At 44.8% G+C, this 24,249-nt stretch overlaps 1 protein-coding gene, 1 non-coding gene and 1 pseudogene across 2 annotated transcripts in view; 2 read left to right on the forward strand and 1 right to left on the reverse strand.

Moving 5' to 3' along the window:
* Window positions 1–13,060, forward strand: part of LOC142442362 (protein shisa-5 pseudogene) — a 74,493-nt pseudogene extending 61,433 nt beyond the window's left edge.
* Window positions 9,839–9,983, reverse strand: LOC142443948 (U4 spliceosomal RNA). The gene has a single exon (XR_012783651.1). It is a non-coding gene; the product is annotated as a U4 spliceosomal RNA (small nuclear RNA).
* Window positions 13,061–13,169: 109 nt separating the features above from the next.
* The window catches only part of PPM1K (protein phosphatase, Mg2+/Mn2+ dependent 1K), a 31,737-nt gene continuing 20,657 nt past the window's right edge, over window positions 13,170–24,249 (forward strand). The window contains exon 1 of the mRNA XM_075544028.1: window positions 13,170–13,308. The gene's annotated coding sequence lies outside the window, so the exon portion shown is untranslated. The remainder of the gene's footprint in view (window positions 13,309–24,249) is intronic.

The following is a 24,249-nucleotide window of genomic DNA, read 5'->3' on the forward strand; positions in this document are numbered from 1 at the left end:
CTGTAAATATAGAATTTTACAGATGCAAAAAGTCTCATCTTTCTACCAAGGAAAAGCGACTGGTGGGTTTCAACTGCTGATCTTGCAGTTAGCAACCCAATTTATAATCCACAGCCACCAGAATAGCCCTAACCATGGAAAACGGCCTGAAAATATCCCAGGCACTTGTTTTAGGCATGAAGTCAAACGTACCACATAGGCAGATACCTGGAAAATTGTTTTTCTAAAGATACAAAAATATCCATTTCAAATTTTTCAGCAAAAGGCGTTTTGATTATTCATTAGAGTATTATTAGTTTTTAAAAATTCATTCTTATGTAGTGTTTAAATCATAGAAGGGCTAGTAATCATTAAGAAAAGTGGGTAGAATTGGTTAAATTTCAACTGGTTTACACAGATTCCTAGGTCCTCACTTGATTTTTTTTCTTTTAAAAATGAAGACTGGAGTTATTTATTAATCTTCTTAAGAATTCTGATCCAAAGCACAATAAAGGCCACAGACCAGTAAATAAAGAACATGGTTTTTGGTTACTTTACAACTGCTGCTGCAGCACTTTCACTAATCGTGCTTTCATCGCTTTGAGTTTTCTTTATTTTTTTTAAATTATAGAATTTATGTATATTTAGTCATTTTATTGAGGGCTTGTACAGCTGTTATCACAATCCATACATACATCCATTGCATCAAGCACATTTGTACATTTGTTGCCATCATCATTTGCAAAATATACGCGCCCTTGGTATTAGCTTCTCAATTTTCCCCCTCCCTCCCCAACCTCCCTTCCTTATACTTTGAATTTTCAAATGACAAAAAAAAAGTTTTATTCACTTCTCTGATTAGAAAGATTTTAAAAAGCTTTAAATATCTAATGGTTTACCAGATATGTGCACACACACCTGTTTCAATTAACAGGAGATATATAAAGTTACTAGGTTTTGAAGACAAGATAGATTCGGTTCCTATGCCTTTAGAAACCTTTCCTCTGAATTTATGAATTAGCTAAGTAGCAGATTGTACTTTAAATCTCAAGTCACTTAAATTTATATAGGTTATTAGCATTATTCTTAAATATACAATAAAAGAAAGCTGTACACTTAATTATACAATATAAACAAAACTGTAATATTTGGCAATATTAATTTTGTTTTTTCAAGATAGTAGGCAACCCATTGCTAGACACCTTAATCTGAAAACACAATAGGTGCATCTGAATGACATACATGCTGTATAATGGGCCCTTCTTTCTTTTTAATAATTGAGTTAAGTAGTCTTTGATTACATTTTGACAAAATATCAAGTAGAGTACATTCTATTGTTTTCATTCCACTTCTCATGTTAGTCTTCAGCAGAAAATACTTGCATTAAAGCATTTAAGAAGAGTGGGTATCATTCCCAATTCTCCTAGAAGCACGAAAGATTAGAAGATGGTCAAAGAGGGTCAAAAGGAAGTAACACTGCATCCCATCCCCACACACATTATATTTATTTTATGTATGTTCCGAATTTGAAAAATTCCCCAAACATGCTAGCCCTTTACTTGATATTTTATAAGCCTCCATCCCACCCACCTACCCTCAGTCCTACAATCAGTATGCAGTTAGGTTTTGTGTCAATTTGCCGGGGTCAGTATTCTAGTGGTCTGGCAGTTATGGTTTAGTAATCCCCCATAAAGGGTCTTCAGAGAGCAACTAACCATCTGCAACACTATTCAGGTGGAAATCAACCCCTTACTCAGGTCACAGTGGTTTTTTAAAAAAAAAAATCATTTTATTGAGGGGATCTTACTTATATATATGTTGCTATCAACATTTCCAATTTTTTTTTCTACTTGACCCTTGGTATCAGCTCCTCACGTTTCCTCTCCCTCTTCCCACCCCCACCCCGTGAATCTTTGATCAATTAGATATTATTGTTGTTATTTCATATCTTACACTGTCTGTTGTCGCCCCTCATCTACATTTCTGTCATTTGCCTCTTTGGTGGGGAGGGGGGTATATATAAAACTTTGTGATGGGTTCTCCCTTTCTCCTCGTTTCCTCCCCATCCCCCTACCCTCATGATATCATTACTCCCACTACTGTTCCCGAGGGTTTTACCTGTCCTGAATTCCATGTGTCAAGAGCTCTTGCTTGATTTTTACTGGATGGATTCTCTGTCTATTTCATTCACTTCCATCTAGCTCATTCTAGTCCTTTGGACTTGAGCCAGTGGCCTACATATTACATGCCAATCACAGAAACCCTCACTGACCTGCCATCTGACCTGCTGAACTTGGATTCATTCACCTTTACACCACTAGCCTGTGAAAACTGGGCCACTCCTACATCTGTGTGAACCATATTCTTGTTATAAATTTATTTTTACAAATGAGTTTGTATGCGTGGTGTGTGTGTGTGAGAGAGAGAGAGAGAGGAAGAGGGAGAGAGAGAGAGATGATTTGCTTCAGTAGAGAACCCAGTCTAAGATACCTATCTTGGGGAAAATTTCCTGATAATCTAAACCAAACCCAAACTACTGTGGACTCACTTCCAACTCAGATTGAAGCCCCTGTTTTCAGGAATTGTTCAGTTCTTCCCACTATGAAATGAAAAAGGAAATAGGTCAACTTGAAGTTATAAAATTGTGTATCATCTTTGTGTTAGTCCAGGTAAGCTAGGGAAACAATTCGCAGCCCAGTTCAGATCAACTCCATAAGTCTGATATTTTCCCATATGTTTGGCACCAATTTATAAAGTCCTCTTCAGACTCACGAAACACATGCAATGATGCCGAATGCAGGACAATCACAGGCCAGTGGGTGGGAAGTCTTGTAGATCCAGTGATATTGTAAGCATCTCAGCTCTGGCAAGGGTCGCCACCTGACTTCTCCAGGTCCAGGATTCTGGCTGCATCAGGGTAGGCCCATGTGGCTTCTCCTCAGGAATGTCTCTCAGGGAGTCAGCTTTGTTAGTAGAAAGTCTCCAAGGAAGTGAGGAGAGAGAGAGAGAGAGAGAGAAAGAGAGAGAGAGAGAGAGAGAGAGAGAGAGAGAGAGAGAGAGAGAGAGAGAGGTGTCTCCCACCTCCAAGGAGGAAATACCAAAGTTCCCAGAATTCTCAGGAGAAAACCATGGCCACACAGAAACCTCATTGGCTATGACTCAATTGATAACTAGACTCCACCCCTTCACTCTTAATCCTCAAGTCCCAAACTGACACCAGATTACGTGACTATCACACTCTGCTTTCTTTTGGGTATTCTGCGGTGGTCTGAATATTGAAACAGTCTTGTGGTAAACTCTTTGTAATATGTTTTACTATGTTCCATAAAGCAAAAGTTGTCAAAATATCATTCAACTTTTAAAGCAGTAAGCTGAAGGCTTTATTTGCAGTCAATTGTAGTAAGACATAGAATGGTACAGTTTTAACTGTGAGCTCCAGGACTGTATAAGACCTATGATGTGCATATTAGTCAGGACACCTGAACTGACCTGCTTAGCAGGTGAATGTGTGTTAGTATCCAATAGTAAGAGGATAATATCCAAGTCATGCTTTTCTAAACTTCTGGATAAGCAATTCCAAAGTGCATAAAAAAAAAAGCCAAAATAAAATTAATAAAAATATTTTACATTTCCTAGCTCAAATGATTCCATGGTGTTGCAAAAAGTTTGGCACGTTTATAAGAGCAATGTCCTTCATAATTTGTCCCCAACAGGGGTCCAAATGCTTGACCTATACCAGTAATGGCATTATAGTATTGGTGGACAGAATTGAAGTTAAAATTCAATAATCAAAATTTCCCAACAGGATGGGGCATTCCTGGAACGCATATACAAGGATGATCATAATAGTGCTCTTCATATTAGACCCAAACTAGAAACAACCCTCATGCCAATCATTATAATGTTGAATTTATAATCTATGGTATAGTCACACAATGAATAAATTGAATGATATGTACATGTATTAGTCTGGGTAGACTAGAGAAACAAATTCATAGACACTCATGTGTGTCAGAGAAAACTTTATCTCAAAGAACAATTGTACATTAAAATAACATCCCAGCCCAGTCCAGGTCAAGTCTGTAAATCTGATATTAGCCCATTTGTTTGTTACCAGTCAATAAATTCTTCTTCAGGCTCATGCAGCACATGCAATGATGCTGAATGCAGGAAGAAAGATCAAAGGCCAGTGGGTGGAGAGTTGTGTGGATCCAGTGGCAGTGGAAGCATCTCAGCACTGGTGTGGGTCTCCACACGGCTCCTCCAGTCCCAGGGTTCTGGCTTCATCAGTGTAGAACATCTAGTTTGTAAGCAGGAAGATGGATCAGAGAGCTATTTATCTCCTTCATACCTGCAAATGATGTCATCAAGCTATGGCCTGATTGACGGGCTAGAGTCCTTCCTTTAGCAAGTTGACAGGAGATTATTTTTCCTGTCATTTCATGTGCGTTGTGAGTCTGAAGAGGACTTTATAGATTGGTATCAGACATACGGACTTATGGACTTGATCTGAACTGGCCTGGGATGTTTTTTTCAATATTCAATTACTCTTGTCTATAATCCTCTATCTTACACACATGTGAGTTTCTATGGATTTATTTCTCGCATCTACCAAGACTAACACAAGTATGTAACTAACACAGTACATACAACATAGAAGGATCTTAAAAACTAAATGCTAAAGGAGGCAAACACAAAAGGCACATTTTATGACACTATATATTAAGCACAAGTCAGCATTGACCCATAGCAGTGAGAGAGTGAGTGATGGGCAAAATTAATCTATGTTGTTAGAAGTTAGAAAGGAGGCATGAGAGAAGGTTGATCTGTTTAGTGGCGTAGGTACACAGAGTGAAAAGGTATTGAGCTGTAGGATATGTTCACTTTTCTACATATGTAGTATCCTTCCATAGCCATTGCCATGGAGTCCATTCTGACTCACAGTGACCCTACAGAGCAGCGTAGAACTGCTCGCTAGGGTTTCTGAGACTGTGACTCTGTGGGAGCACCCCAACAGGCAATCAATTGTGCCATCAGAACACCAATGTGCTTTCATAATAAGTTTTAAAGAATGCCAGAAAGCTCACAGAAATCAAGTGTCAACGCAAGCTAATAATCCGCGATGTCATTATTGGGATTTGAGAGCCATCGGTGTGATGAACCAAGCGGGGTACACTGGGACATTGAACGGAGTGTTCGGTGAACTGGATTCAGAACGGCTGTTGCTGGACAAGGACACCTAAGGAGGCAAAATGAGCTAATACTCATTTACCTTGAAAGTCTCCAGTCACTCTGCTTCTGTCTACTTCCAGTGGCATTACCATAGTCCAAACCCAGTCATCTTCCGTGGGATCCAGCCCCACATCCAGATGTGTCCTAAGGGGCAGTTGTGTGACTGGGGGGTAAATTAAAGAGACACGAGACAAAGCATGAAGGGGGCCACCTCTTCTGATGGAGACCAGAACCAGAATGCGGCAATAATCTATTCTCTCCAGCCTTACATAATCTCAGGCATGCAAGCCCTGCTAAGCACAGAGCAAACAGGAAGGGGCTGTATTCACAGAACATGAGGGGGTCAGGCTAGGAGTATACATGCAGTAGGAAGGGCAGGTACTAGAGCAGTGGTTCTCAACCTTCCGAATGCCATGACCCTTTAATACAGTTCCTCACGTTGTAACCATAAAATTATTTTCATTGCTACTTCATCACTGTAATTTTGCTACTCTTATGAATCAAGCAACCACTGTGAAAGGGTCATTCGGCTCACAAAGGGGTAGCGACCCACAGATTGAGAATCGCTGAACTAGATGCACATATGTGACACAAAGGTACAGGATCGGGCCCTACTTAGCATGCGGCAGACAATAGGCTCTGATTGCTCTTGATGGCAGCCAACCTTCAGGGAAGTAGCCTTCAAGCAGTTACCCTTTGAGAGAAGAGCAAGCGACCATGTCCTTGTAAACAGCACAACAAAATTGGCACTATCCTGGGGGAACGTTGAGGGGAATAAATTTTACTTAGGAGAATGTGACTGGCACGCATCTCCAACCTACGGATGTGAAGCTTGCCCCCTATGGCAGCCCCAGACTCCCAGACTCCTTGAAGCATTTGTGTTGAGGGTTTGTCCAAATACACTCTCTTCCAAGTCCTGTTTCCCACAACCTGTCACCTTGAGATGCATCTACTATTGACTCTTCACCATTCACTCAACAGCCTGTTCTAGCAGTTCTCCACACATTAGAGGCTTTCCCCGCTTTGTGTACAAAGCCTGAGCAGACTCCATAAATTTAAAATATATAAAGCGAGCTCAATGGCATGACTCCGAGGTCTTGCCCCTGTCTGCCTCATCTACTCATGCCAGGCTGCTCCCACCTCCTCACGAAGCTAGAGACACACTGGAAGGCTTGATTGTCTTCCAAAATGCCAGCTGCCCAAGCCCAGGATCTTTGCTCTGCTGTCCGCTCTTGCCTGGAACATTCATTTCTGTACTCATTTCACAGTTAATGAATGCACTTCCTTCTAAACTAAGTTCACGGGCCACTTTAGAACGGGATGTGAATATGTTTTAACTGTGGTAGATATGTATTGGTAACAGAATATTTGAAAATGCATCTTATATTACAGTGACAGTGGGTTCATTACGCGGTTAACTATTATTCGTTCCAAAAGTTAACCATCCCCCTGAAGAGAAGCACCCTTCCCCGTAAAGGTACGTTTCACACCTTTATCTAAAGATATGCTTGGCAAAGTAGAGGATCGGTGAAAAGGAGAGTTTCAGATTCTGAGCATTAGGTTTGTGGAAGGCTATGATGACAGGGAAAGGATGGAATCCACTTGGGATCTCCACGAAGAATGGGCCCCAGGAGAATTCTTTCTAATCACTGACTGGTAAGTGCCCGCCTGCAGAAACTCTTACCTAATTCACAAGTCAATGCTGAACCAGAGTGACCCTACGGGACTGTTAGAAATGTCCCTGTGGGTTTCCAAAACTGTACATCTTTTTTCTGATAAACAGTTTTTGGGGGATACAATACAAATATCATACAATCTAATAGTTCACTCATACCAAGAAGAGTTGTATAATCATTATCCCAATAAATTTTGGAACATTCACTTTCTTTTAAAAAAAATCATTTTATGGGGGCTCATGCAACTCTTTTTTTTAATTTGTACACATTTTATTTTTTTAAATCATCTTATTGGAGGCTCATACAACTCTTATCACAATCCATACATACATCCACTGTGTGTCAAGCACATTTGTACATTTGTTGCCCTCATCATTCTCAAAACATTTGCTTTCTACTTGAGCCCTTGGTATCACCTCCTCATTTTCCCCCTCCCTCCTCCCTCCTCCCTGCCTCATGAACCCTTGATAATTTATAAATTATTATTTTGTCATATCTTACTCTGCCCGACATCTCTCTTCACTCACTTTTCTGTTGTCCATCCCCCACAGAGGGGGTTATATGTAGATCCTTGTAATCGGTTCCCCTTTTCTACCCCACCTTCCCTCTATCCTCTCGGTATCACCACTCACACCACTGGTCCTGAAGGGTTCATCTGTCCTGGATTCTTCGTGTTTCCAGTTCCTGTCTGTACCAGTGTACATCTTTTGGTCTAGTTGGGTGTGTAAGGTAGAATTGGGATCATGATACTTAGGTGGAATGAAGCATTGAAGAACTAGAGCAAAATTGTATGTTTCATCATTGCTACACTGCACTCTGACTGGCTCTTCTCTTCCTGCCACCCTTCTGTAAGGAGGATGTCCAGTTGCCTACAGATGGGCTTTGGGTCCACCCTCCGCACACCCCCTCATTCACAATGATATGATTTTTGTTCTTTGATGCTGATACCTGATGCCATCGACACCTCATGATCACACTGCCTGGTGTGTTCTTCCATGTGGGCTTTGTTGCTTCTGAGCTAGATGGCCACTTGTTTACCTTCAAGCCTTTAAGACTCCAGACTATATATCTTTTAGATAGCCGGGCATCATCAGCTTTCTTCACATTTGTTTATGTATTCATTTGTCTTCAGCGATCGTGTTGGGAAGGTCAACATCATGGAATGTCAATTTAATAGAACAAAGTGTTCTTATACTGAGGGTGTCCTTCAATGGAGGCCCAATGTCCATCTGCTACCTTAATACTAAACCTATAAATATATGCACATAGATCTATTTCCCTATTGTCATATATAAATATATTTACATATGCACATGCCTGTATTTAGACCTCTGTAATGCCCTTTGACTCCTAGTTCTTTCCTCTATTTCCTTTTACTTTCTTCTTGTCCCACTATCATGCTCAGCCTTCATTTGGGTTTCAGTAATTCCTCTCGGTTACATTGTTCTCGATCAAGTCCTACCAGGCCTCTTACACCCTCCACGCCACTGATTTTGGAGCACTTTTGGTTCCCTTGTCCCTGGGTTTGTAAACACCACTTATTTTCCCCCCACTTCCCCTTCTCCCGTGCCCCCCCAGAACTGTCAGTCCTGTTGTTTTCTCCTCTAGATTGTTTATCCCACCTATCTTATCTAAATAGACCTGCAGAAATAATAATATGCACAAAAAGAAGACACAGCAAAATAAAGCAACAAAGAAAACAAAACAGGAACAAAATAATGACAAAAAAAGAAAAGCCTATACGTAGCTCAAGGTCTGTTTGTTCACCTGTAGGAATGCTTTCCAGTCGAGTCTGATGGGGTGCGATGCCCTGGCCACGAAGTCCATTTTTGGTACTCCTTCGAGACTTCCTTGCTCTGGTCCCCTTGCTGATCAGTTCCACGCCCTTAGTGTTTTGCCTCCGTGTGGTGGGGTCAGATTAGGCACAATTCCCACACTGTGCCTCCAGTGCTGTCTTCTATAGGGCTATGGGTCAGTGAGGGATGCTGTGTCTCATAGTGGGTTCAGTCATATGATCTTCTCTGTGCATTAGCTGCTCTGCGCAGGCATATCGTCCTCAAGGCTTGGTGGGCCAGGCCAGGTTGTGCTCCACTCTCTCTTCCTCCCCCTTCATTTGCTCCTGAACATTAGCTTTTTTATACTTCTTGTTATTAACTCTCAATTTTCTCAAACCTCCCTGCCACACTCCCAAAGAACCATTAAGTTTCTATAGATTCATTCATCCTGCATTTTATGTACCAAGAAACATACAAAAACACAAAAAAGCTAGCTACAATAACAAAGTAGAGAAAAGATCCGAGTCGAAAAGAAAACAAAAATATTAAAAATTAGAACAACTTTTAAATAGGTCAAAAGGGATATCAAATGATAAGGTGTTAATTTTTTTAGGTGTTCGATTTTAACCTAACTATATCTGCAACAATTCGCTTTCCAATGCACTTTATATGATAGCAAGGTTACTCACATCCCTGGTCTGTGTTCAGAGGGGATTTACTGGAATCGTTTTTAAAAATCACTTTATTAGGGGCTCATACAACTCATATCACAATCCATACATACATCAACTGTGTAAAGCACATTTGTACATTCATTGCACTCATCATTCTCAAAACATATGCTCTCCACTTAAACCCCTAGCATTAGCTCCTCATTTTTCCCCATCCCTCCCCACTTCACCCTCCCTCATGAACCCTTGATAATTTACAAATTATCATTTTGTCATATTTTTCCATTAAGTAGGTTTTATAAGCCAAGAAAATAAAAAACTCATTAACAGCAAAATCGTCTCTAATTTACAAAACCTGTAAACAACACTTCTGCCCAGCATACTTGAGTTACTAGCAAACACGGACAAAAGAACCCAGCTGGAGTACTTGTAACTTAAAAGGTATATTTTATACCTGGAAAAATTATGAAGAAAGTACAACTTACTTTTATACCAGATTATTCAGTCTCCGTGGAGTCTGTCAAAAATTGCCAATGCCAACTATATTTCAAGATGTCATGGCGGGGTATTGGGAAAAGTTTTCAATTAGCAATAATCGTGCCTCTAGTAAATCTCATTTGCTGTGATATTGCCACTGATTGTGCAAAGCTATACTTTGTCACATCTTACAGTGTCCGACATCTCCCTTCATCCACTTTTCTGTTGTCCATGCTCCAGGGATGAAGTTATATATAGATCCTTGTAATTGGTTCTCCCTTACCACCCCACCCTCCCAGTTATTGCCACTCTTACCACTAGTCTTGAAGGGATCATCCGCCCTGGATTCCCTGTGTTTCCAGTTCCTATCTGTACCAATGTACATCCTCTGGTCTAGCCAGATTTGTAAGGTATAATTGGGATCACGATAGTGTGGAGGTGGGTGGCGGGGAGGCGGGAGGAAGCATTTAGGAACTAGGAGAAAGTTCTATGGTTCATCGTTGCTGCACTGCACCCTGACTAGTTCATCTCCTGCCCGTGATCCTTCTGTAAGGGGATGTCTAATTGCCTACAGATGGGCTTGGTGTCTCCACTCCACACACCCCTTATTCACAATGATATGAATTTATTTCAGATGACAGTGCAGGGAGCTGCAGCTCAGGGACATATCTGATCAGAGCACACAGGAGCAAATGAAGTGGGGGGTGGGGGTGGAGCACAACCTGACCCACCAAGCCTTGAGGATCATATTCCCACTCAGAGCAGCCAATGCACAGAGAGGACCATATGGCTAGCCCCACTATGAGATACGACATCCCTCACTGACCCATAGTGCTATAGGGGACAACACTGGAGACACAGTGTGGGAATTCTTCCCAATCTCCTCCCACTACACCGAGGCAAAAACACCAAGGGCATGGAACAGACTAGCAAGGGGAACAGAGCAACGAAATCCCCAGGAAATAGCAAAAATAGACTTTGGGGTCAGGGCTTGGTATCCCATCAGACTCCTCCGGAAAGCACTCCTAAAGACCAACAAAAAGTTCTTGAACTAACTACAAGTTTTTCTTTCTTGTTGTGTTTTGTTTTTGTCATTGGCTTGTTGTTGTTTTATTTTGTTGCTTGATTTTGCTCTGTCTTGTTTTTGTGCATATTATTATCTCCGCAGATCTGTCTAAAGAAGATTGGCTGGATGAACAATCTGGAGAAGAAAACAATGGGACCAACATTTCTGGGGAGACATGGGAGAGGAGGAGGTGGGGGGAAAGGAAGTGGTGTTACCAAACCCAGGGATAAGGGAACAACAAGTGATCCAAATCGAAATCTTAATCCATGTGTATATTTCTTTTTTTCCCTTAACTGGAAGACCAGAGGATGTACATAGGTACATATAGCAACTGGAAACACAGGGAATCTAGCACAGATGACTCCTTCAGATCCAGTGGTGAGAGTGACAATGTCTGAAGGGTAGAGAGAATGTGGGGTAGAAAGGGGGAACTGATTACAAGAATCTACGTATAGCCTCCTCCCTGGGGGATGGACAGCAGAGAAGAAGGCAGGGGGAGACATCAGACAGTGTACCATATGACAAAATAATAATAATTTATGAATGATGGAAAGGTTCATGAGTTAGGGGGGAGTGGGGCGGGAGGGGGAAAATGAGCAGCAGATATTAAGGGTTCAAGTAGAAAGCAAATGTTTTGAGAATGGTGATGGCAACAAATGTACATATGTTCTTGACACATGGATGTATGTTTGGATTGTGATCAGAATTGTATGAGCCCCAATAAAATGATTTAATAAACAAACTTTTAAATGAGCCAAAGGGAAGAATCAAATCAGTTGTTACATTTTCACCTTGCTATTTCTACTACGGGAATCTCCACAACACTCTGTCTGATAACAAAGCTTTTCACATCCCATGACTATGATTCGAGGGAAATCACTGGAGGGTTAATTCATGTGTGGACCCTGCAAATGGGTTGGGGGCTTTGCTGTAATCCATAGCCTCTGGAAACCAGGTGTTTACAATTTAAGCTCGGATACCATTTCCTCCTTTGTGTTTGGATTTTATCATTTTCAATCCCCAGATCACAAAGGTTGCTGTACTTATTCCATGTGGACTTAGTTGACGCCTCACTTAGATTTATGGCTACTTGTTTGAAGACTCGCCTATAAGACCCTAGATTCTATTTTTCTGATAGCCAGGCACCATCAAATTTCTTCACTACATTTTGCTGTAGCACCCGTATCTTCAGTGATCTCTTCACAAGGGTGAGTACCAAGCAGGCCCATGTCATAAAAGCTTATTTTTTTTGGGGGGGGGGCTGGTGCTAGATTTAAGTGCTAACCCCACATCCACTTATATATCTAGGGTTTATATATGTCTCTGGTTCAACTTAGAGACATCATTGCCATTTTATTTTAGAGAACATTATCAATCATCTCCATGGGGTATAAAGCCAGTCTGTTGAAAATGTCATTAATTAAGCCAATTGGCAAGGCATTTAAAACAGAGTTGAGAAAAGGAGATTATCGACAACAATACATGAATTATTGACGCGTACAGATTAAATTCTTAAGTGGCTGGAAGCTATTTACACAAACAAAGGGTGTTGGCAATAAGGCAAACTTCAATAATATTCACTGGCAATGGCAGAACGAGGCCTACCAGATGAATATATAACTCAATAAAGCAAGAAGTACATTGAAATAATAAGGGTGTGATATTCTGGCAACCACCCCAAATCCTTGGCAAGTGCAAGGTTGGAGGATTTTTTTCTTGCTTGGTTCCACAACCAATGCTCCTGGAAGCAGCAGTCACGAGATCACACGACACCTTGCGTTAAATACTCCTGCACACGACCTCTTTAGAGTATTGAAGAGCACGGATGGCGAGCAAAGAACGATTCACAGGAACGTTTTAAAGAACAGCAGGAAACGGGTAGACTTTCTGAGACAGAAGGACTGCCAGTGCAGGCATTTGGTGTCTTAGTGGTCACAACCCCGCCCCCTTGACCACAGCGCCCCACCCTCCTCCTCTACACCCCGGCTTGGTGCAAAGCCCGCGGCCCCACCCAGCACCAGGAACCCCTTTATTGGCCCGCGCTCCCAGGCCCGTGGAGGGCGGGGCGCCGTCGCCAGCCGCCACTGGGCCCGGTCCGCGTCGCTCTGCCGAGTGCAGCTGCATGTGTGCGAAGTCCAAGTGCGGTTGCGGGAGAGGCTCGTTCCCAGCGGCGTCTGTGATTAGCTGCCGCCGGCGGCCTCCGCGCCAACTCGCCCGGCGCCGATTGGCGGGCGTAGCTGTCAGTCCGCGGAAACAGACTCCCCTCCTTGGCCATCAGGCCAACAGCACTGAACTATTTTCGAGAATTTCCAGCAGGCAAGCCTGCTCTGGAGATTAGGACGACGGAGGGGGCGATCTCATTGACAGGCCGAGAACGCCCTTCCCTCCCCTCCGTTGGCTAATGAACACATTCGCAGGAACATAACCACGAGGTAAGCGGCCAAGAGAACGCGATCCCTTTATTTCTGCTAACCGTTTATAATGTTATTTATTGGCCGGGGCTCACCCCATCGGCCCCAGCCCCCTGGAGTGGAGATTAAAGGGAAGGGCGGTTTAAAAAGAAGGGGGGTTGCTTTCATTAGGAGACCCCTGGGACCAAGCCCCACAGTCAAACGCTCTTCGCGGTGCAAATCTCTCTTCCCTTTTGAGGTCGAGAGAGCCTTGTCGCCGTGCGGCCCACTAGTGGCGTTTCCTGTCCAGATCGCACGCCAAGCCTTGAACTTGACCCTTTCTGAAGGTGCATGTGGTACCTATCTTCCAGCGGGTAGGGTGGGCTGGGTCTGAGAGGTGGGGATTCCCAGGGCGGAGGGAGGCGGGCAGGGAGGATGAAAGGGAAGCAGGACTTGCCCGCTCCCATCTCGCCTGCCTGCGTTTATTCCAGTGAGACTCCGAGGGCGCCCAGCTCTAAGCCCCTGGAAGCAAGGATGCTGTTGAAGGGAGCAGGGCCCTGTCGCCGCAGCTGCTGCTGCTGCCCAAGCGAGCGAGACAGGGCGACGCCTGGGATCTGTATAAGAGCTAGAGGTTGGGACGTGGGAGACCCAGCGGCAGAAGGTACTGGGAGAACCAAGGCATCTGCCAGTGCTGGGGTGTGGCGCTTGGGGAGGGTGTTCTAGCTGCATATGCCACGGCCAGAAGCTGCAGCCTAGAGTCCAGGATCATGAACTGCCCAGGGATGGACTTACAGGGGATCCTTGTCGAGAAGGATGCAAACGTCTCATTGGTTTTGATCTGTGGGCTCGGGGATTTCATTTGCCAGGAGAGGAACCATGATCTCAAGGCTTGTAGCTGCTGTCTGAAAATTTCTAGAATTCGCCGGAAGGAACAAAGACAAGGCTCTGCGTACAAATGGCCAGAGGATTGCGAGTGCCCTAAAGCTCTCCTGGCTTTCTGTGAATGTGCAACAAGGCCATAGGCTTTGCACTCTCCGGCACCGCCTGTGCATAGAATGAGGTGGTCAGATGGCTTTGGAATGGCTTTGGATGTAACAGATTGTTATGGTGTGGTGGTGTGCCTGAAAGAAGAATGAAGAACGCGAGTGTCACTGTGTGTCTGTTTACTGGAGATGAGCAGAGAGACCGCTGGATCTTTTTCTTTTAAAGATCATTTTATTTGGGGGCTCTTACAGCTCTTACCACATCCATGCATCAATTGTATCAAGCACATTTATACATATGTTGCCATCATTTTCTAAACATTTATTTTTTATTGAACCCTTGGTATCAGCTCCCCCATGCTCCCACCCTCGTGAACCCTTGATGAATTATAAATTATTATTATTTTCATATCTTACACAGACTGCTGTCACCCACGTTTCTGTGGTTTGCCCCCTGGGAATGGGGTGGCGTTGATCATTGCAAATGGTTTTCCCTCCTCCCCCCACCTTCCTCCTACCTTCCTGGTATCCCTGTGTTGTGAGTTCTTATCGCTACCTGCTTTGGTGTATAAACTCCATCTAGCCAGAACTGAAAAGCAGGACAGGGTCATGATAGTGGGGTGGTGAGGGAGCTTCAAAGAACTAGAGGAATATTGTGTTTCATCGGTGCTATACTGCATCCTGGTTGACTCATCCCTTCCTTGTGATTCTTCTTCAAGTGTATGTCCCACTGTCTACAGATGGGTTTTGGGTTTCTGCCCTGAACCCCTTGTATTCAAAATGATATGTTTTTATTTGGGGGGGTGGTCTTCTGATGGCTGTTACCTATGGGCTTGTTGCTTCTCTGCTAGATGACCGCTTGTTAACTTTAAGCCTGGAAGACCCCAGGCATTACATCTTTTGATAGCCAGGCACCATGAGCTTTCTTCACCATATTTGCTTTCATTTGTCTTCATCAATCATGCCGGGACAGTGAGCATCACAGAATGCTAAGTTGTTAGAACATAGTGTTCTTGCATATCCACTTCTTCAATGTATTGCCATGCAAATATATGTACATAGGGCAATACCTCTATTTTTAAAATTTAATATATTGACGTATGTACACACCTATGTTTATATCTCTATCCATAGCTTTGCTTCCTAGGTTTTTCCTGTTTCCTTTTACCTTCCTCCAACGCCCCACCCCCAATCACACTCATTGCCCTTCTTTCAGCCTCTTAGTAATTCCTCTCAGCTCAATTGCTGTTTCTCCAACACCACTGAGATCTCTACATCCTCCTTGTTGTTGATTTTAATTTCCTAGCTGTTCCCCTGTCCATGGAGCTGTTTGCTCACTCTTCCCTTCCCCTGCCTCCTCCCCCAAGTCCCTCTGGAGCCATCATCTAGTTACTTTCTCCTCGACCTTGCTTCCCAGTCTTATCTTACATGTGTGGGCAAAACAACAGAAACAAAACAAAAAGGAAACAAAAGATTGAATAAAAAGAGAGAGAAAAAAAACCCTAGTCAAACAAAACCAAAAAAGCATACATAACTCCAGGTCTGTCTGCCTACTTTTATAAGTATCTCCCCACTGGTCCTGGGGGGTTCTGGAACCTGCCCGCCCTGGCCTGAAGTCTATTTGAGGGCCTCCTCAGGGGTTTGTGGCTTTGCTGTACTCCCATTGCTTATCTGTATGTTCTCTTCTTGGTTCACCCCACTATGGGGGTGGGTGTCAGCTGAGATTGGACACACTCCCTGTCATGTGTCCCCTGTATTGTCTTCTGTTGCAGTGTGCTCCAGCAAGGGGACATCATGTCTTGAGTTGTTGGCCCTATAGTCCTCTCTGTGACTTAGCAGCTCCATGCAGAGCCGTCATCCTCAGGGCTTGGTGGGCAGTACAGGATGCAGTCCCTCACTCTCTTTTTTTCTCTTGATTTGTTCTGTGTGGGTGTGCCAGGCCGGCCCCTCTCCCCACCCTGTAGGTTTAGTGTGCACCACTGGATCTTAAAACAGCTCAGTTAGGCAACTTATTGTTGTAAAATGTATAGAACCCAACAATTGCCAGTTCAATGTTTTTCCTGCCTTCAATTGAGTGGCATCCATTACAATTGAGTGGCATCCACTTTGGCCTGGTGGCGTAGTAGCTACTTTTTAAGCTGTGATCCTCGTGGTCGGCAATTTGAAACCACTCGCACCTCTGAGAGAGACAGACTGGGTTGTCTACATGTGTAACCCGTTACAGTCTCATAAACCCACAGATGGGTCGCTATGAGTTGACACTGACTTGATGGCAGTGAATTTACAGTTTTATATTCCACATGTAGCCATCACCCATGATCAGTGCCTATTTCCCACCACTATCACTAGAAATTGAGTTACACATGTTGCGCATCAGTCTCCAGGGCCACCATCACACACATCTCCCTCCCCTGGAGGCGTGGTGAAGTAGGAAGAGGAGGGTGCTGGTCCTATAGTACAGAACGGGAGGGAAACATGTCTGTCCAAGGAAGTCTAAGGGGGATGATCTGTGGCGTGGGTCCACGTGAACTGAACAGTTTAAAGGTCACCTACAGGACTACAATAATGCGTACTTTTCCACATCCAGCCTAGGGGAAGTCCGGTGGGCCTCTGCTACTTCCTTTCTCACTCAAGAATTGTTGTGGCTGCCGTGTGTTTTGGGGTTTCCCGTGGGGAGATAAGACATATTCATTCTTTCTCAACTCCCCAGGCAGAGAAATACATTGTGGAAGCTTTCCTATCATTTGAATTTCTTGGGATGCAATAAACAGATTTGTGCAGGTCCTTTCTTAGATCAGGGATATTTGCTTTTAGACTTTCCGAAATATCCTTGTGTTTCTCATGTGGGCGTCTAGTCATGTTAATATAACCAGATGGGAGGACCGCTTTAAAGTGGGCAGGTATGAATGCTTTCTTTAGCTTGTTTTGCTGGAGGTAATTTAAGCAGGCTTCACTAGTACTTGAGTCCTTCAAACTCCTGAAGAATTTTGGCAGTTGCTTCTAGTGACCACAGCAAACTGCCCTTTTGACCTGCTTTTCAACATTTCAAGAGGAGCTTGACTCAAATCCCAAATGCACCAGGGTTAACGCCTCCTTTTTCTAAAAATTAGCTACTCTGGAGGGATTATCAAATGGAGTTTGAAGAAAACAGAAACAGGCATAGCAATTTTATACCCTTACTGTGACATCTGCACCCGCCCCTCTCCCCTAATACTTAAAAAAAATTAGGTCAAGGAACCCTGCTGGCATAATGGGTCACACATTGGGTTGCGATCTGCAAGGTCAGCAGTTCAAAACCAGCAGCCGCTCTACTGGAGAAAGAAGGAATTTAGTCTCAGGAACACAAAGGGGTAGTTCTGCTCTGTCCTTGTGGGGTCACTAGGAGTTGGCATGAGGCCGGCAGCAGGGAGTTTGGTATAAGGTATCTTTTATCTATATGGTATAAAGCTACTTTGTACATGATCCCTGTTAATAATTAGGATTTCTATTGTTAGATTGCATTATCATTTGAAATGCACCACAGGACATTCTCTATAGAGGTAGCCCGTGAAAAGTGAAACTCGCATTTGGCATTTGTTTGGCATTGCTTTCAAGCTCCTCCCCCAGGTGCTGCGCTCAGCATCTAAGCGTCAAGCCACTATAGCTTTGAACTGTGACCGTGAACACTCTCTGTCAGTGTTAGTTTCGGTTTTACGTGATGGGTTATTTGGTATCATTTGGTCAGGCAAGCTATGGGTCTGGAAATGCGCAACAGTTTTCTTCAGAGAGGAATGTAGAGTGTTACTGGGAAACCCACGTAAGCCAAAATGATTTATGCCCCAGGACCATGCATTTCTGTAGGAAGTGTTCTCGGAGTTCCCAGGAGCCTGAGTGTGACCCCTGAGAATGGAGATGGCTGAGGCCACCTCTGCTGCCCCTTTAAGGGCATACTGCCCAAACTGCCTCTTTTAAGGTCTGACTGCAAAACATGCTGAAGGCTGCTTTCTGTACAAGTGAAGGTCCTCTTTGGATCTCTTTCAGCTAGAGGAAATGTTAGATCTCTCTCCTGGGAGAAATATACCTCTGTCCTTGGTTTTGCTCAGGAAAGAATTCACTCCAAAGCATGGATCATGAACCAAGTGAGTTTTATGAAAGATAGAAGTTTCAGGTTTACACAGGCACCTCAGGGTCCCTCACCCCGGCACGTGGAGTCCGGAGGCCAGAGATCACTGCATGACCTCAGAGGAGCAGTTTGAGAAGCCGAAGGGGCCACAAGGCTCAGGATTCTGGATTTTCAGGTCCTCCACTGGGAGGCATGGTCGACTAACCTGGTCGACCCCATTGTCTGACTTGAATTCACCAGGTCCAGAAGGGCCAATCCAGGCGTAATGCCCACATAGGTGTACCACCCCTTCCTGGCCTGAAGCTCGAACCTCTGAGCATGCATAATGGACACCCCAGTCCCTATGCTAGCTACCTAACATTTCCTCCCTGAAGAGATATGGACCCAAATCTTTAGGGTACTGGGCAATGACATCTCTAGTTACTTCCTGCTAGCTAAAGGGGCAGAGTGGGGCTTTAGGTCCACACCCTTCCTACTCTGCTGGAAGGGGTCGTCCACTCAGAGCCCAGGATGGATAAGGTTGAGGTGGTCCAGGAGATGGTGGTCCTGAAGCTGGCACACTTGGTTCAGAGACCTTGGTAACCTGAGAACTTCTGGAAAAAAGAAACAGGTGAACAGTTTAGGTGAGACAGGGGTAAGGTTGTGAGGTGGCAGTGCCCTTGGAGTTTGGTTAGTGTGATGGGAAGCAAAAATCCTTCAGACTGACAGGCCTGGGTGCTTGTTCCCTGTAAACCCAGGAGTGGGGTAAAAGCATCCACTGGCTTTGAGACTGTGAGGGGTCTGAGGTAGAGTTCTCTGTGGGGCACTCATCTGTCCTGAGGTGGCAGAGAAACACCCCCCACAGCTCTCAGGGGTGCTGGTCTGTGTGCTCCACTTCTGAGGGGTCTGGGTGCAACAGCTTCCAGGGTTTCACCTGTGAATGGTGCCTGAAGTCCAGGGAAGGTGAGGGCAGGACAGGCAGCCCAGTGTCTAGGAGGACACCCACTGACCTTGCTGCCACATTGATCAGCTGAGGTTCCAGACCCGCTACAGCTCTCCTGCTGCTTTGCTGACTGGGCAGGGCCAATCGTTAATGAGCAGCTGCTCAATGGCCTGTGGGCATCCTCCCTCTTGGCTATCTGCCATAGGACAGCTTGCCTACAGGGGTGGCATGGCCCTTGGGCGGGTCTTTGCAGGCTAGGGCAGTTCTGTGCCTAGTGGCCCCGTTCCTGACACACATAGCATTGACACTTTGGTCACGGGTCTGGGAAACCTGGCGGGGGGGGGGCGGTTGACGGGCAGTTAGCAAGTGTGGCCAGCACTTGGGGATGTCTGATGTCCTTCCTTCTCGCCTTCTCCTTGGCCTGAACCTCCGGTTCCTGCTCCCTGTGGTAAAAGGCCGAATTAGCACAAGTAACCATCTCCTCGTGGGTAGTCCTTCACGTTTCTGCACTAATCTTTGGAGCTTCTTGAGAATGTCTGGTGTAGCTTGTGTGAGAAACTTGTCCCTGAGTAAGATTTGCACCCATAGGAATCTATGTCTATGGCAGTACGATTCCTCAGGACCTCCTTGGCCACTCTAAAAAGCCTACAGGAGGTTCCACAGTTCCCTGGTGAACTGCTGTCACTTTGGCATAATTAATGGCCTTTCGCCTGCCTGACTTTAGTCCACTCGTGATGCACACCAGGAAATGTTCACAAGCCCACTTGTCCTCGGGATCACTCTGCTTCTAAGCAGGGTCATTTGAAGGTAGAGCAGTGTCCCCTACTAGATACGTATCATTCATCACATGTAACTCCTCTGTAAACTTCCTAGAACCTTTGAGCACTCGTTCTTTCTCAATGTCTGTCATGATCTGTCCCAGTGTGACCATGACACCCTTCCAGATTAGAGTGAGGTGCTGAAAGTGTTCTAGGTACTATTTGGGTCTGAGAGTAAGTGCCCAAGTCACTTTTAATTTTCTTGAGTTCAATTAGAGTGAAAAACTTGCAGACTGCCTGGGGACCAAACACTCCAGCTGCCTCTCCTATGGGTAGAACATTGGCAGGTTCAGGGATAGGGGAATAGTTGTCACTAACCTCATGGTCCCTTAAGCGTTCCTGGGTGCACTGGAACAAAGGTCTTTACTGCTCTTCAAAAGGAACAATGCTCTAACCTGTGTGAGCTCTGCCCACTTCCCGTCCCTTCACAGAACTGGTCTAGCCGAAGCAGGCCTGGAAGGGAAAGTGTGCCATTCTCTGGCCATGATTCTCCTTTTTCTAAACAATACAGTTACAAAACAAAATCAACTTGTTTGTCCAGGCTCTCCAGATCAAATCTATCCCATTTAGACAGAATACATCCGGGGGTGGGGTGGGGTAGGGCGTGGGGGTGGGCAATTCCTGGGTGTCAAGCTGGTAAGTCCCATCTAGAAAACACACAACAAGGAGGTTATTGAGGTCAATAACTGACCTCAAGGTCAATAACTGCAGCTTCAGCACACACCTCTAGGGTGCCATAAATCTGAGGTCTCAGGCATTTGCTCCCCTCCCTTGGGAACCAGTCTCTGCAGTCAATGTAGGTTCAGACCATTCTCTAGACCACAGGCTAGGAGGGCCACTGTTTGGGGTGGCTCCACAGCCTTCACAGTCTGCAGGAGCAGACTCTCAAATCTCTGAAAGTAAGGGATGTTTGTCCAGCAACTAGGGAACCTTTAGGGAAATTGGGGCAGCAGAACCGTGTTAAGAGCTGTCCCCAAAGGTGTTGGAGGCAGTATCACTGAAAGGTGAAAGTTAACAGTCACTCGGGCTAAGCTTCCACATGCCTTTGGCCTAGGCCTGAGCAACGGGAGACCAGCTGGTAGGAAAAGGACAACCCCATGCTGGACGACACTAAAGCAGCTTGTTTGTAAAACCAGGAGAAAGCTAAAGGGAATGGAGAGTGGGGGGAGGGAAGCATTTGGCTCCCAGGACTAGGCAGGGCTAACTCCCAGGGCCCAAGCAACCAGTGACCTAGGCACTGTCCCCCCACCCCATGTCTGAAGTGGCAGGCACCATCTTGGCCAGGGTCATACGCTCCATTGCCCAGAAGCCCAAATGGCGGACACTGGGTGACACCATTTTGCCAGAGAACAGGGAGTCACTTGTTTGGGAAAATGATGGCCAAAGCTTGCAGCCTAGTTGAAAGTCAGCGGGGGGTCGGGGGGCAGCAACTGCAGAGTCCTGCAGAAAACAACATGGCTTACGCAGGTGTGCCCAGCCACCTAGCTGGCCAGAACACAAGGCAAACCATTGAAAATCAAAAAGGCATAGAGTTTCCATCCCATCCCAGGAATCGAGCCCCTAGAAACACAGAAAGGCAGGTACAGAGCCCCAAATTCCAATGAGAATAGATGAAAAGACAGACAGAAGAGGATGGGGCTGCCACAATACATTATGTGTGTCCCCAAGAGCCCACCTCCATGGTGTTTTGGTGGGAGGAGTTCAGCCCAGCTTCCTTTCCAATTACACGCTGTCTCCCGAGGGTGGTGAGGTGATTAAAAAGTCCAGAAGGTGCCCCCAAAACCCGTGAGACTAGGATGTGAAGGTCTCTGCAGGAAAATATCTGTGGCTGGCTTACCTTAGAGCCGAGTCATGGTACCAGTATTTTAGAGCTCTCTTATGGGAGAAATATACCTCCGTCCCTGACTTTGCTTGAGAAAGAATTCACTCCGAAGCCTGGATCATGATCCAAGTGAGTTTTATGAAAGATAGAAGAAGTCTCAGGTTTACACAGGCACCTCAGCGCCCTTCATCGCCGCACGTGGAATCCTGAGGCCAGAGGAGATCGCTGCACGGCCTCAGAGGAGCAGCTTGAGAAGCCGAAGGGGTCACAAGACTGGATTCTAGCATTTCAGGTCCTCCGCTGGGAGGGGTGGTCGACAGCATTGGCTGAATTGAATTCACCAGGTCCAGATAGGCCAATCCAGGTGTAATTCCCAAATAGGTATACGACCCCTTTCTGGGCAGAAGCTCAAACCTCTGAGCAGGCACAATGGGCACCCCAGTTCCTATTGCTAGCTACCTAACAGAAACAGGTCATCATGGAAGTCGTTCACAAAAGCAAACTGGCATAGAGAGAACGTTCAAAAATGGGGGATATGTGTAGAGCTGTTGTTGCTGAAGAAAATGTAACCTACAAATCAGAAGTGAATGAATGAACCCCTAAACCTACTTCTTGTCCACCCTTGAATGAATTATTCACTTACAACAGTGACTGGACATGACCTTTCCCTGCTCTTGCTATTGTTGTTTTGTGCCTTTGAGTCAGCTCCAGCTCTTGGTGGCCACATAGCACACAGCAGAAGGAAACACTTCCTGGCCCAGCACCATCCTCACAATTTTTGTTTCCTTTGAGCCCCCCTTTTTTATTTACAGCTACTGTGTCAATCTATCTCATTCAGGGTCTTCCTTGTTTAAAATTTTTGCTGACCCTCAAGTTGGCCTAACAAGATGCTCTTCTGCAGGGATTGCTTCCTCCTGATAGCATGTCCAATGTAGATAGGATGGAGTATCATCATCCTCACTTCCAAGGAGCATCCTAGCTGTACTTCCAAGATAGATTTGTTTGTTCTTCTGGTAGTCAATATCGAGGAATCAATATTCTTCACCAATAATTCACAGGCATCAGTTATTCTTTGTGTTTCCTAATTCTTTCCTGCACATTTGCATGCTGATGAGATGAGTGAAAGGACCATGGCATGGGTCAGGTGTACCTCATCCTCCCTCAAAAGGATATCTTGACTATGTAATATTTCAAAGCAGGGGTGGGGAACCTTTGTTCTTGCCAAGCATCATTTGGATATTTATAACTGGGATGCAAAAGGGTTTTTCCCCAGGTTGTACCCCGAATATATGCCAAACCCAGGATGCTACTTGCAACACATGGTAAATGACTACACACTTGGAGGCAAGCTGCTTAGAGATTTTCTCCCTGAGGTTATCAGCCATCTAGAGCAATCACACTATTGTCTGATAAGGATGGTGGATTGTTTCCCTGAAGGAGAAGCCCAGAGACAAGGTCAAGCCAACTCAAGGAAGATCAAAGTTAGGCTGCCTTAGGATCTGCACATCTTGTCACATGTGTAACACTAGCTCATCCCCTTCCTGTCACGTGTATGCCTGTTGAACAGCTCCTTCTTGTTACGATGTGGTTACCTGTAATCTGGGTGGCTTGCATGCTCCCCAAGTGGACATAATCCTTGGTTAGAATTATACTCCCTCTCCTACTCTCAACTCCCACATCCATGTGGACCATCAAGTGGGGCTTAGTGAGCATGCTACCATAGTGAGCATGTCTGACTCCTTTATTTTATTCTCTCTCCTTTCATCTGTGACTTTACTATGACCTTTATGTATTATCACCGTACAATTGTACCTACAGACCCTGAAGTTGTTAAAGGCGGGCTTACTCTAACAATAACATCATTTACAGGCCATATGAAATTGTCAACTTAAAAATTAGTCTGCTATATTTGGTCCAACATTTCATTAATTCATCCTTATAGTAATGACCAGACCTGCTTCTCTTCGGTGAGGCGCATGTGATGTTAGCTGGTATTGATGATTTGGGGGTCCTTAAGTGTCCTAAGGACTGGACGTTCCCAGACCTGCTTTGAAAAGATATCTTGTCGCAGATTTGCCCATGGTTTGATTGCTGAACTGCTCCTTCCATGGACATGGAAGGAGTAAAATAATTTTCCCAGTAAAGATAAATTCTTGACAACTGCAATCTTTTCTGTGTTTATCATGATGTTGCTTAAATAAGTTGTACAGTGGTGAGGATTTTTGTTTTATTTATATTGAGGTATACTGAAGACTAGGTAGTCTTTGATCTGCATCAGTAATTGCTTCAAATCCTCTTCACTTTCAGCAACAAGGTGTAACCTCTGCCTGTCATAG

The sequence above is a fragment of the Tenrec ecaudatus genome, chromosome 3 (genome assembly GCF_050624435.1).
Source record: "Tenrec ecaudatus isolate mTenEca1 chromosome 3, mTenEca1.hap1, whole genome shotgun sequence".
NCBI classification, from domain to species: domain Eukaryota; kingdom Metazoa; phylum Chordata; class Mammalia; order Afrosoricida; family Tenrecidae; genus Tenrec; species Tenrec ecaudatus.